The following is a 12,275-nucleotide window of genomic DNA, read 5'->3' as shown; positions in this document are numbered from 1 at the left end:
CTCAAATGCTCTTCATGCTTTTGTGGAGTACGAGAGTAAATCAAGATATCATTTATGAAAATTACAAAGAATTTATCCAAATATTGTTGGAATACTCGGTTCATGTAATCCATAAGGCATTACAAGGAACTCGTAGTGTCCATACCTGTTTCTGAATGCGGTCTTCGGTGTGTCAAAACTCTTTACTCGAATATGATGATACCCTGATCGTAGATCAATCTTCAAGAACACATTGACTTCTTTCAATTGATCTTGGAGGTCATCGGTATGAGGTAACGAATACTTATTCTTGATAACGACTTTGTTAAGTTGGCGGTAATCAATGGACAACCGCATACTACCATCTTTCTTATTCACTAACAAGATAGGATCAACCCATGAAGATACACTTGGTAGAATGAAATTCTTCTCTAATAACTCTTCTAATTGATTTTTCAACTCTCTTAATTCCACTGGAGACACACAATATGATTCAATGTAAACTGGGGAAGTTCCTGGAACTAGGTCTATAAAAAACTCCATTCCTCTTTCAGAAGGTAAAGAAATGACATCCTTAGGAAACACATCGGAGAACTCACACACTACTGGAATAGACGCGATATTTCTCTCCTCAATGAGTTTATAGTGAGAATTAAGAGAAATTCCTTATCTTTCTCAAAAAGATAATTAATAATGCTAATTTTACCTTCCAATAGCGTGGACACCATATTATCATGGGTAGCTGCATCGACGAGTATGAAAATAGTCTTCTCCTTACAACCAATATATGCTGAATTAGCGGAGCTCCATTCTATCCACAATACCATATCTACCCTCTTGAAATATAGGCATATATGATCAATCAAGAAAATATGAGCGTTTATATATATCAGACAATTCTCACACACCCATTGAGTTTCTACATTGCTTGTCGCGGTGGTGACTACCATCAGGGATGGTAGTGGGACTTGTTATATCCCAAGCTTTTTCACACAATTGGATGAAATGAAGGAGTGCGCTGCTTACAATCAAAAGAACAAAGAGAGCTTGGTCATGCATATAACAAATACCAACTATCAATTTGATGTTACCCTTGGCATTCTTGGCATCCAAGGTGTAAATTCTACCTGCTCCACCTAGTTCTCTTCTCGATGCTCCTTGAATTCCTTGATTTGGACGATCCTTTTCCATAAGACCCATATCATGACAATGATAACATTTCCATGATCCGCTCTTGCATTCCCCAAAGTGAAACTTCTTACAGTTATTGCATTGCAGGGCTTGCACTAGTCTCGCACCCTGAACCTGTTTCCTTTTGACGAAGATCCTTTTGACTTCCATTGTTGATGAAGTTTACCAAAATTCCTATAAAATTGACTTGATTGTTCCCTTTCATTTTGAATCTTCTTTACATTATTTTCAGCCACGTAGCATTGTTGCAACAACTTTGTATACGTGTCAAACCGCCGGTGAGCGATGTTGTCCTCAATCTATCCCCTAAGGTCAAACTTGAATCGATTAATTTTCCAACTCTCATTTGGTGCATACAAAGCTTGGATAGAATAAGTCACCATGTTCTTAAACATTTCTACAAACTCTGCCACTGACATTTCCTTGACGAAGTTGCTGAAACTCTAATTCCTTCAGGTCCCTTTGACTATCTCGAAAGTACTTGTCCAATAGTAATGCTTTGAAATGCTCTCAGTCTTTTGAAATACACTGAGTACTTATACAAGATGAGGCACAAGTCCATCACCTTGCTGATGGTCCTCTTAGCATATGATTGGCGAATGTATCTTTCTCCTCTTCACTACATGGATTTACATGGAAGATTCGATCCACGCTTGTAAGCTAGTCATTTTTCAAAAGTTGGTTGAGACTTACTTCAAATTCATGTGTACTCATTCGGTAAAAGTGTCGAAAGCTCCAGTTTCCTACTCATTGCTAAGGATGTTGAGGTTTTGAGGCACTATGCATCTGCTGCCTCATCTGCATCATAAACTCTTGTTGCTGCTACTACATCTATAACTTATGTTGTTATTATTGATACATCATCTGAGCCCAATGGTTCTCATCATTTCCTCCACCCATATAGGCCCCGACATTCTAAGCACGAGTTCTGACACCCTGAGTACGGGCTTCTCTCGACCTTCCGTGTCTTTGTGGTACATACAAATACAAAGTTAATCAGACTTAATAAATAATTAATATGACTGTAGAATTCAGGTTGCAAACACACAACCACGAGGAAGAAAATAATTGACTATTGATGTCTTATGGGTGGGTTGAGGAACAACATGCTCTGATACCAACAGTAACACCCCGAATAAAATGCGTATAGAATATTAATATTCAAAATATCATGATGGTACTGGTACATACAATAATGTTTAAATACATCAAAATAGGCACGACACAAGGATTACAACATAGTGTATATACAACAAAGATGTCCGATACAAGGTACTAATAAAAAATTGCACAACGGAAATATATATATATATATATATATATATATATATATATATATATATATATATATATATATATATATATATATATATATATATATATATATATATATATATATATATATATATCAAGCATGAATGCATAAAAAATATGAAATAACACCTTGACTCCAACATGCAATCATGTTAGGGTGTTCTAATCTCAGTTCAAAAACCTAAACAAGATCCCACCTTTGATCAAAACATGAAATAAGAATGGTGAGATAAATATGATGATGAACTCTTGAAGATTTTTCTAAATTGACCTTGATTATTCTTCAAGGAATGCAAGACTTCTACATGTAAGAGGCAAGATGATTAAGCAAAACCTCTTTCTTTTCTCTCTCTCTCCCTCCCTCCCTCAAATTCTAATTTCATAAGTAAGGAGGAAGGAGAGAGAAAATGAGGTTTTTCTCTCTTGAGTTTTTGCTTATATATTATAACAAAGAAATGACTCATCTATCATTGCATTTAACATCAAATTCCTAATCATGACACTAGCCACTAAGGAACCTTGATTAGTGTTAAAATAATTCTCAAAATTCTATTAACTTCCCATTATTCTACTAACCACCACTTAGGATGAACAAGAGATATTTTAATGGATGTCTACAAAGATACAACATTAATTATGTATCTTCACGAATATCATAAATACTTTTAAAATATAAATTTATTTTAATAAAAAAAATTAAAAGTTATATAAATAAGTATTTATCCTACTTAATTCCTCTGGAGGATAGAATATCCTCTAGAAGGAAAGAGGATAAAAATCAATTTATGCATTATAAAGAATATTTTAGGAGTGACTTTGTTAAGGGCATTTTAAAGAAAAAATAATGCATTAGAATATTAATTATATTAAAATGGATTTATAATGCGTATCCTTAAGTGCATTATATATTAGATATTTATCATTAGATTCTTTGGAAGAAATATTTATCAAGGGAGAAATGTAGATTTTAACATAAGAGAAAAAATAAATGCGATTTAATTATCTTTGAGTGGAAGTAAATATAAGTTTCTTTAATATGTGCACTAGTATTTCATAAGATTGGAAGATATATAGTGTATATTTAAACATAAGGGGATAATATAATAAATACTACCTCCGTTCCTATTTGTAAGAGACAAATTGTAACTTTCTTTTGATCCTTTTTATAAGAGACACATTATAAAATTAAATTTTATTAATTGAGAAATCTCATTTATACCCTTAGTAAACAAAATGCAATATTTATTATTCATTGGGCATTAATGTTTTGAAAAGAACGTGCTATGTATATTCCCCATACACATAATGGGTATCTAAAGCCAAACCTACTCAATCAAATTAATAAAAAACTAAAAGAAAAATGGTAGTGTATAAATATATTAATGGATATCATCATGTATATTACCATGCATATAACTATATATGTTAGCCAAGTATATTAACGTGTCACACAGTAATCAATATATAAAGAGATTGCTCACCATTTTCATCTGCCATGGACTTAATTCTAGTAGATGAAAACTAAATTTCTAGTATGATTGAAATGAAACACCAACTCTCTTTATATAAAAAAGACAAATATACTACCAAAATTGGTGGGAAGATTATTTTGGTTTTTAATATATTTGTCTTTTTTATATAAAGAGAGTTGGTGTTTCATTTCAATCATACTAGAAATTTAGTTTTCATCTACTAGAATTAAGTCCATGGCAGATGAAAATGGTGAGCAATCTCTTTATATATTGATTACTGTGTGACACGTTAATATACTTGGCTAACATATATAGTTATATGCATGGTAATATACATGATGATATCCATTAATATATTTATACACTACCATTTTTCTTTTAGTTTTTTATTAATTTGATTGAGTAGGTTTGGCTTTAGATACCCATTATGTGTATGGGGAATATACATAGCACGTTCTTTTCAAAACATTAATGCCCAATGAATAATAAATATTGCATTTTGTTTACTAAGGGTATAAATGAGATTTCTCAATTAATAAAATTTAATTTTATAATGTGTCTCTTATAAAAAGGACCAAAAGAAAGAGTTACAATTTGTCTCTTACAAATAGGAACGGAGGTAGTAATATTCTATAAATTGATTTTTATTTATTTTTGGAAATTATATATATATATATATATATATATATATATATATATATATATATATATATATATATATATATATATATATATATATATATATATGCTTTTATTATTATTATTTAATTATTTTATTTAATTTATATGTTAGAAAATATTAAATATTACGTTTATTTATATGATTACTTTTATAATATATTAAGTTTAACTTTTTTTTACTCTATGGTATGATTAAATAGATATAAAAATACATAGTCAAATATTTAATTATAAATAAGAATAAAATAAATATTATATTGAAATTTTTATAGATTTCTGTCAAATAATTTTAGTGAACTTATTAAATATTTATAGTTTTTATTATTTGCTTACCTTAGGGATGAATGTCAGTGGATGTCTATAGAGGTACATACATTAGTCACTTTATACACATTTCACTAGATTAAAAAATATATATAATTTATTATACTCATGTGAATATCAATTAGGCGAGTATTTGGTGTATGTTCTTATATCCGCAAGTATATGAAAAAATTCACAAATATCATAAATATTTTATAAAAAAATAAATTTATTTAAATAAAAAATTAAAAGTCATGTAAAATTTATTTATCCTCTCGAATCTCTCTAGAAGGAAAGAAGATAAAAAATCAATTTATATATTATTAAATATATTTTTGGAGTGATTTTGTTAAGGGCATTATAAAGAAAAATATGTGCATCAGAAGATTAAATATATTAAAATAGATTTGCAATGCGTATCTTTTATTGCATTATATATTATGTACTTATCATTAGATTCTTTGTAAAAACTATTTATCAAGGGAGGGAGGAGTGTAGATTTTAACATAAGAGGAAACATAAATGTAATTTAACCATCTTTGAGTGGAAGGAAGTATAAGTTTCTTTAATATGCGCACTATTAATTCATAAGATCGGAAGCTATATCGTGTATATTTTAACATAAGTTGATAATATAAGAAAGTAGTAAGTTATCCTTGTAGATCAAACTGTCTAAACCTTTAATCTCACTATATTTTACCATTTGATCACTCAAGCTTCAAGTTCCCAACAATGGAGGAGGAAATGAATTTTTTCGAGTTCCCATTTGATCAAACTGTCCTAATCCCTTGTTCTTTTGTGGCTTGTACAAGTCATCATTTGACTGCATGATATGTGCTTTGACCTTGGCCTTGAGGAAACCCTAGTCTCCAAACCTTGGGTATGCATCACCCTTATGAAACTACATCATGACACCTCATACACACTCAGACCCTAGTTTGTATGACTTTGACCCTTGAGGAACCATTTGGCCCAAGAAATCCTAGTTTGGGGTTCCACTTGCTTGTGGGAGTTTCTAACCCTAATTTCACTTGGTTCACTATTATTCACATGTGCATGATCCATTTTCCTGGTCAAGCTTGATTCAAGCCCATTGGTTCTTGGTTCATCATGAAGTTTCATTGGTTGGATCAAGCTCATTTCAAGTCACTACATGTCCATTTATTGCTTAATGGCACCTTTTAATCCAAAGCTCATTATCATGGCATCATAACCCCACTTATCCCATTCATGATCATACACATATGGTCATTTCATCTGGTCATTGCTAATCCTTGTTTGTTTCAATCATGTTTGTCCATGTGTCCATTAATCCTTCACTTTATTTCCATTCATTTCACTCTCCATATCATGGTGGATGGCCCATTTGTAACACCCGAGGCCAGAGAGGGCAGGGAGTGGTTACGTGTAACACCCGAGGGCGAAGGAGTGGTTGTCGATGCACGAGGAATGACAATGAGACACTCCTAGCAGCTTCTAGGGAAAAACGAATTCACATCGGAATGAGACGAATCCTGAGGTTGTGCAGGTATGAGACTGCACAGTTGAAGGAAGACTTATAAAGATTAATTGGTACTACCTATACCAACAAGATGCATCTTCTTTTCGGTAGCCCAACAGATAAGAACTCCAGTTAAGCGTGCTTGACTTAGAGTAGTATTTGGATGGGTGACCTTATGGGAAGTTTCCCTAAAAGCATGCGAGTGAGGAAAAAGCATGCTGAAAAGACTCGTGTTGGTTTGTGGGGTCAGTCGATAATCCTGAAAGTAGTCTGAGGCATTATATAATGGTATCATAGCTAGACCTCTCCCAGTACAACGTTGTTCGGGGATGAACCAAGCGGAAGTTGGTGGGCATGTAACACCCGAGGCCAGAGATAACGGAGAGTGGTTACATGTAACACCCGAGGGCGAGGGAATGATTGTCTGTGCATGAGGCATGACAATGAGATACTCCTAGCAGCTTCTAGGGAAAAACCGAATTCACATCGTAATGAGAGGAATCCAAAGGTTGTGCAGGTATGGTACTGCACGGTTGAAGGAAGCCTTATAAAGATTAATTGGTACTACCTATACCAACAAGATGCATCTTCTTTTCGGTAGCCAAGCCGATAAGAACTCCACAGTTAAGTGTGCTTGACTTGGAGTAGTATTTAGATAGGTGGCCTTCTGGGAAGTTTCCCGGAAACATGTGAGTGAGGAAAAAGCATGCTGAAAAGACTCGTGTTGCTTTGTGGGGTCAGTCGATAATTCTGAAAGCAATCTGGGGCGTTATAGAGGCTGATGATACTGAGGTTGGTATGCAGGTTGCTGATACTGAGCAGCGGCAATGTACGGATAAGGGTAGTAGGGAATAGGTCCCATAGGTGCTTGAACCTGAGGGCGGACATTTGCTATCGCAACACTTGCCTTAACCTATTTCTTCTTAGCAAAACCCTAGGATTTCTTGACCACTGTTTGGTTATTAACACTAGCAATCTTTCTGCTTTTCAGCTCATTCTCAATATGTTCTCCAATGGTTACTATGTCAGCAAAGTTGGACGATGAACTACCAACCATCTTCTCATAGTACAGACCCTGGAGTGTGCTCATGAAAATATCGACCAATTTAGCATTTGTCAACGCAAATCTAACTCTAGAAGCCATCTCACGCCATCTTTGAGCGTATTCTTTGAATGTTTCATTGCGCTTGCAGACTTGATTTTGCAGTTGTAACTTGGTGGGAGCCATGTTCAGGTTATGCTTGTATTGCTTGAGAAAGGCTTCAGACAAGTCCTTTCAAGATCTGATTTTAATGTGTTCCAAACTCATATACCAATCTAAGGATGCTCCATATAAGCTGTCTTGGAAGAAATGGATGAGAAGTTCTTCATTATCAATGTGGGATGTCATCTTCCTACAATACATGATGACATGACTTCTAGGACAACTTAAACCCTTGTATTTTGGTAGGTTTGATGCTTTGAACTTAGGAGGAAGCACCACATTAGGAACTAGGCACAAGTCCTTAGCATCCATACCATAAGCGGAGAAACCTTCAATAGCTATGATCCTCTTATTTAGTAACTGATGGCCTGCTTGTCTATTCTGATATGAACCAACAACAATATGATTAGCAGTCTGAGGATTAACTTGATGATGGGGAAGTCGAACACCCTGAGGAGCTTCCTGAGCAATGACTGAAGGAGAAGTAAACTGGGGATACCCTTGAGGATACATCAATCCCAAATTAACCATCTGACCAATAATTAGACCATATTGACCCTGATGTGGAGCGTAGGATGCCCCAGGATACACAATAGAGGTGCAACAGCAGAAGATGCCCTAGGATAAGAAGGAGGTATTTGAACACCTTGATTCAAATTTTGAACAGTAGGTTGAGCAACTCGAGGAGGAAGACGAAAGTGAAGGCTAGGGACTCTGTACTCATCTTCATTATCATCGGGAATTTCAACAATGACTAGTGCAAAAGTTTGAAGAGCTTGTTCTGGGTTGATCTCACGGTTGTCAACATTAACCATTTGAGGAGAGTGAGTGGTCATGCCCCAAGGATGGGCGACAAAATTCCCATTGACGGGATGTACAACAAACAATTGATATGGCATAAAAGCATTCCCATTAGCAACTTGGGGATTAAAGTTTGGAGGCAAACCACAGGGATAGGCAGTGGCATGCCTACTAGGACCCAACTGGCAAATTGGTTGGCTTACCACAAGTTGAATCACAATGTCCACAACAACATCAACAGAAGTGGTGACAACAACAAAATCAGTAATTATAACAATAGTAGGATTGAAAGCAAAGATAGGGGTAGTATCCTTCTGAGCTTGAAGGTACTCCATTATGGTGTTCATGCTCCCTTGGAAGGTGTCCATTTTTCCTTGGAACTGATCCAAGGTATCTCTATAGGTAGCATTCTCTTCTTCCATATCCGCCATAATTCTCGACTTGTTAGCTCTTGTGAAGTACTGGTGTCGAAGAGTCGTCGTCTTTCTGGCTGAAGAAAGGACAAAGTGAGCTTTTTCTGGTTGATAGGCATGAGATGCAAATGCATGAATGCACATGTTAGGGAATGGAATGCAAATAATTATGCAACATCCATAGATTCAAAGCATTTATGATATAACAACTCAAGTTCAAAGCTTCAGCATATATACAACAATGCAATAATGATATGCAATAGAGTATGTTAACAACACAAATGGTCCGGGTAAACTGCGCATACTGCACAATGCAGGATCAAAAGTTCGATGTCCATGAGAATAAGGGTATGTAGAGTCTATGGTTTCATGCAAAAAAAACCATATCCCCCTCACATGTAGGTTCTAGTCTTCAAAGGAGACTTAGAAAGGTTCCTAGAGTTAATGACCCATTTTGAGATACCATTGCCTTATGCAACTAACTCGCCGGATAATGATGCTCCCAGAAGGATCTAATCTAGGTGTGACCTCTCGTTTCAACCATGATCGTAGAATAACTCCACGGAGGTCAAACATGACTCTAGTCACACTGCTATCCTGTGTATGTACTCAAGCTCGGGTATATTTCTTTTCTCTCATGTAATCTATCCCAACCCAATAGAGAGTATAAAAAATAATATCTAGTATAAACAATATTAAAAGTGATAAAGAATGTGATAAATAAAACGAGTAAATCATAAAGGTAAACACCCAAGCAAACTGAGAAGCAATCAAAACTAGGCTCGACTCCTTTTAGCGACTAGGAAGTACTCAAAGTCGAGAAGTATCCCTATCAGAGTCGCCAACTGAAGCTAGCGGAAACATACCCGAACATATCGCACACTCGAACATACAACAAAGTCTCCATCGAACTTTATTTATTCCCGAAGGAAAAGGAAAACATCGATAAAACCCAGGAGAAAGAGATATGTTGGGTAAGGAAGTCGGTTATGCAAGGGGAAAGTATTAGCACCCGTAACATACATGGTACTCCATGGGAACTGTTTTGATTGTTCTTTCTCGAATGGGTGTTATATCTGAAGATTACTCACGAAAGAATAAGGGAAAGGAAAGAAAGAAATAGATAAAGTGCTTGGTAAGGATTATATCACAAAATACCTCCTTATAATCCAAGTTGTTGAATACAAACTAATCATAGTCGATCTGATCTATTCCTAATTTCTTTCTCAAAGTTAGGAATATGTCGATCTTCAGTTCTTGGGTGAAAATGCCAACCAATTGTGCTTACCCTGATTTACCTTCTCCCTTAGGAAATGAAAACTAGCCTAAATGTGCTTACTCATTTCATGCAGAACTAGACTCTTTGCAAGATTAATGGATGACTTGTTGTCGATTTGCAGCATCAGAAGTTTCTTCACTTCGACCTTCATCTCTTCCAGCACTGATCTGATCCAAATTGCTTGACAAGCAGCATATGATCCTGCTATATATTTAGCCTCACATAATGAAAATGCCACTACTAGTTGCTTTCTCGAGCACCATGAGATTGGACCACCAAATACTTGAAATAAATCATCCGTTATGCTTCTTTAATCTTTCTTATCACCACATCAATCAACATCTGAATAGCAAGTAATCTTAGCTTCTTTGCTTTCATAATCTCGTGGAAATAGAATTCCATAGTTTGTTGATCCTTTTAAGTATCTCAGAATTTTTCTTGCAGCCTTCATGTATGACACCCCTGGTTCACTCATGTATATGCTCACTAATTCGAATGAGAAACCTATATCAGGTATACTATTGCACATATATCTCAGAGATCCGACAATTTATTTGAACATAGTGACATCGACTTTGTCTTCCTCTCCATGTTACTCCAACTTCAAATTTGGTTCGAGAGGTGAGGATGCAGGATTCGAGTCTTTCGTCCTGAATCTCTTGGGCATCTCTTTGACATATTTTATTGGATGCAACATCATACCTTGCTTCGAATATTGAAATTCCATGCCTCGTAAGTACGACAACTTTCCCAGATCCGACATTTCAAATTCCTTTTTCATCAGCTCTTTAAACTTCGACAAGTTCTCCAAGCTATTTCCAGTTACTAACAAGTCATCGACATATAAGTAGATAATTTTTATATCTTATGCCACAACCTGAACATAGACACCATACTCAGATATGCAATTGATGAATCCCAATTTGACCAAGTATGAGTTGATTTTCTTGTTCCATGCCCTAGGTGCCTTCTTGAGGCCATATAGTGCTTTGTGCAACCTGTATACTTTCATTGCTTCCTCCTGTATAACAAACTCGGGAGGTTGTGTGACATATACCTTTTCATCTAAAGGACCATTCAAAAATGTTGATTTCACATCTAAGTGCAACCAACCTTGCTTACATTCTAAGGCTACAACCAATCGAACAATCTCCAATCTTGCTACTGGTGCATATACTTTATAGAAGCCGAGTTATTCTCTCTGAATAAATCTCCGAGCTACTAATCTTTCCTTATGTCTTGCTATCAACCCATCAACATTATGATTCAACTTGAATACCTACTATAAGACCCCAATTTTGACCCTAAGATCCCTCATGGCATCATAACATTGCATTTGCATTGCCTCAAGGATCATAAGCATTTTGGTTCCCTTTACCTTTGGGTGGGATCCCTTGTGAGTGGTTTGAGATCACCAAGCATGTTTGAATTATATATCATTGTTTCTCTTATTTTTGTTTACTAACCAAAAGCATAAAAATGTGTCACTAACCTCTTTTGTTTGAAGCTTGAGTATCATCCAAGACACCTTTGTAGATTCTATTCGGGTGATCAGGCAATACAAGGGAATGACGTGGGTTACTTCCAACATGTTCCAATGGGATCTATTCATCATTCAAAATGCTAATCCTGAAGGAGCGAGGATCCATTCCTGAGTTGTCATGCTCGCTAGGCGAGCAGACTGGTTCGCTCAGCGAAGATAACTGTCATGCTCGCTAGGCGAGCAGATCCTTCACTAGGCGAAGAGCGCGTATTTCAGAAAATAACAGAAAGTCATGGGCTTGAGTTGCCCTCATTTGAAGCCCACCAAGTCACCAATATCAGGCTATAAATACTAGAGTTTTCATTGAAACAAAACCTAGACAAGAGAGAACAGAAAGAGTAGAGAGAACAGAAAGAGTAGAGAGAACAGAAAGAGTAGAGAGAACAGAAAGAGTAGAAAGAGGCAGAAGGGAAACCTACGAACTAATCTGCAGCAACCTCCAGGCAGCTCTGAAAAGTTCACCCTGACTCACACACTTTTTCACCTCCGCCTCACGCAAACCCTAACATTGCCTTGCAAATCCAGTCGTGCCATTCGATTTTTATCGATCTCTCTAATCAGGTTTGCCCTTATTCCCATTACTTTCAATTTGAA

This window comes from Lathyrus oleraceus, chromosome 6 (genome assembly GCF_024323335.1).
Source record: "Lathyrus oleraceus cultivar Zhongwan6 chromosome 6, CAAS_Psat_ZW6_1.0, whole genome shotgun sequence".
Taxonomy (NCBI): domain Eukaryota; kingdom Viridiplantae; phylum Streptophyta; class Magnoliopsida; order Fabales; family Fabaceae; genus Lathyrus; species Lathyrus oleraceus.
This window is presented reverse-complemented; position numbering follows the sequence as displayed.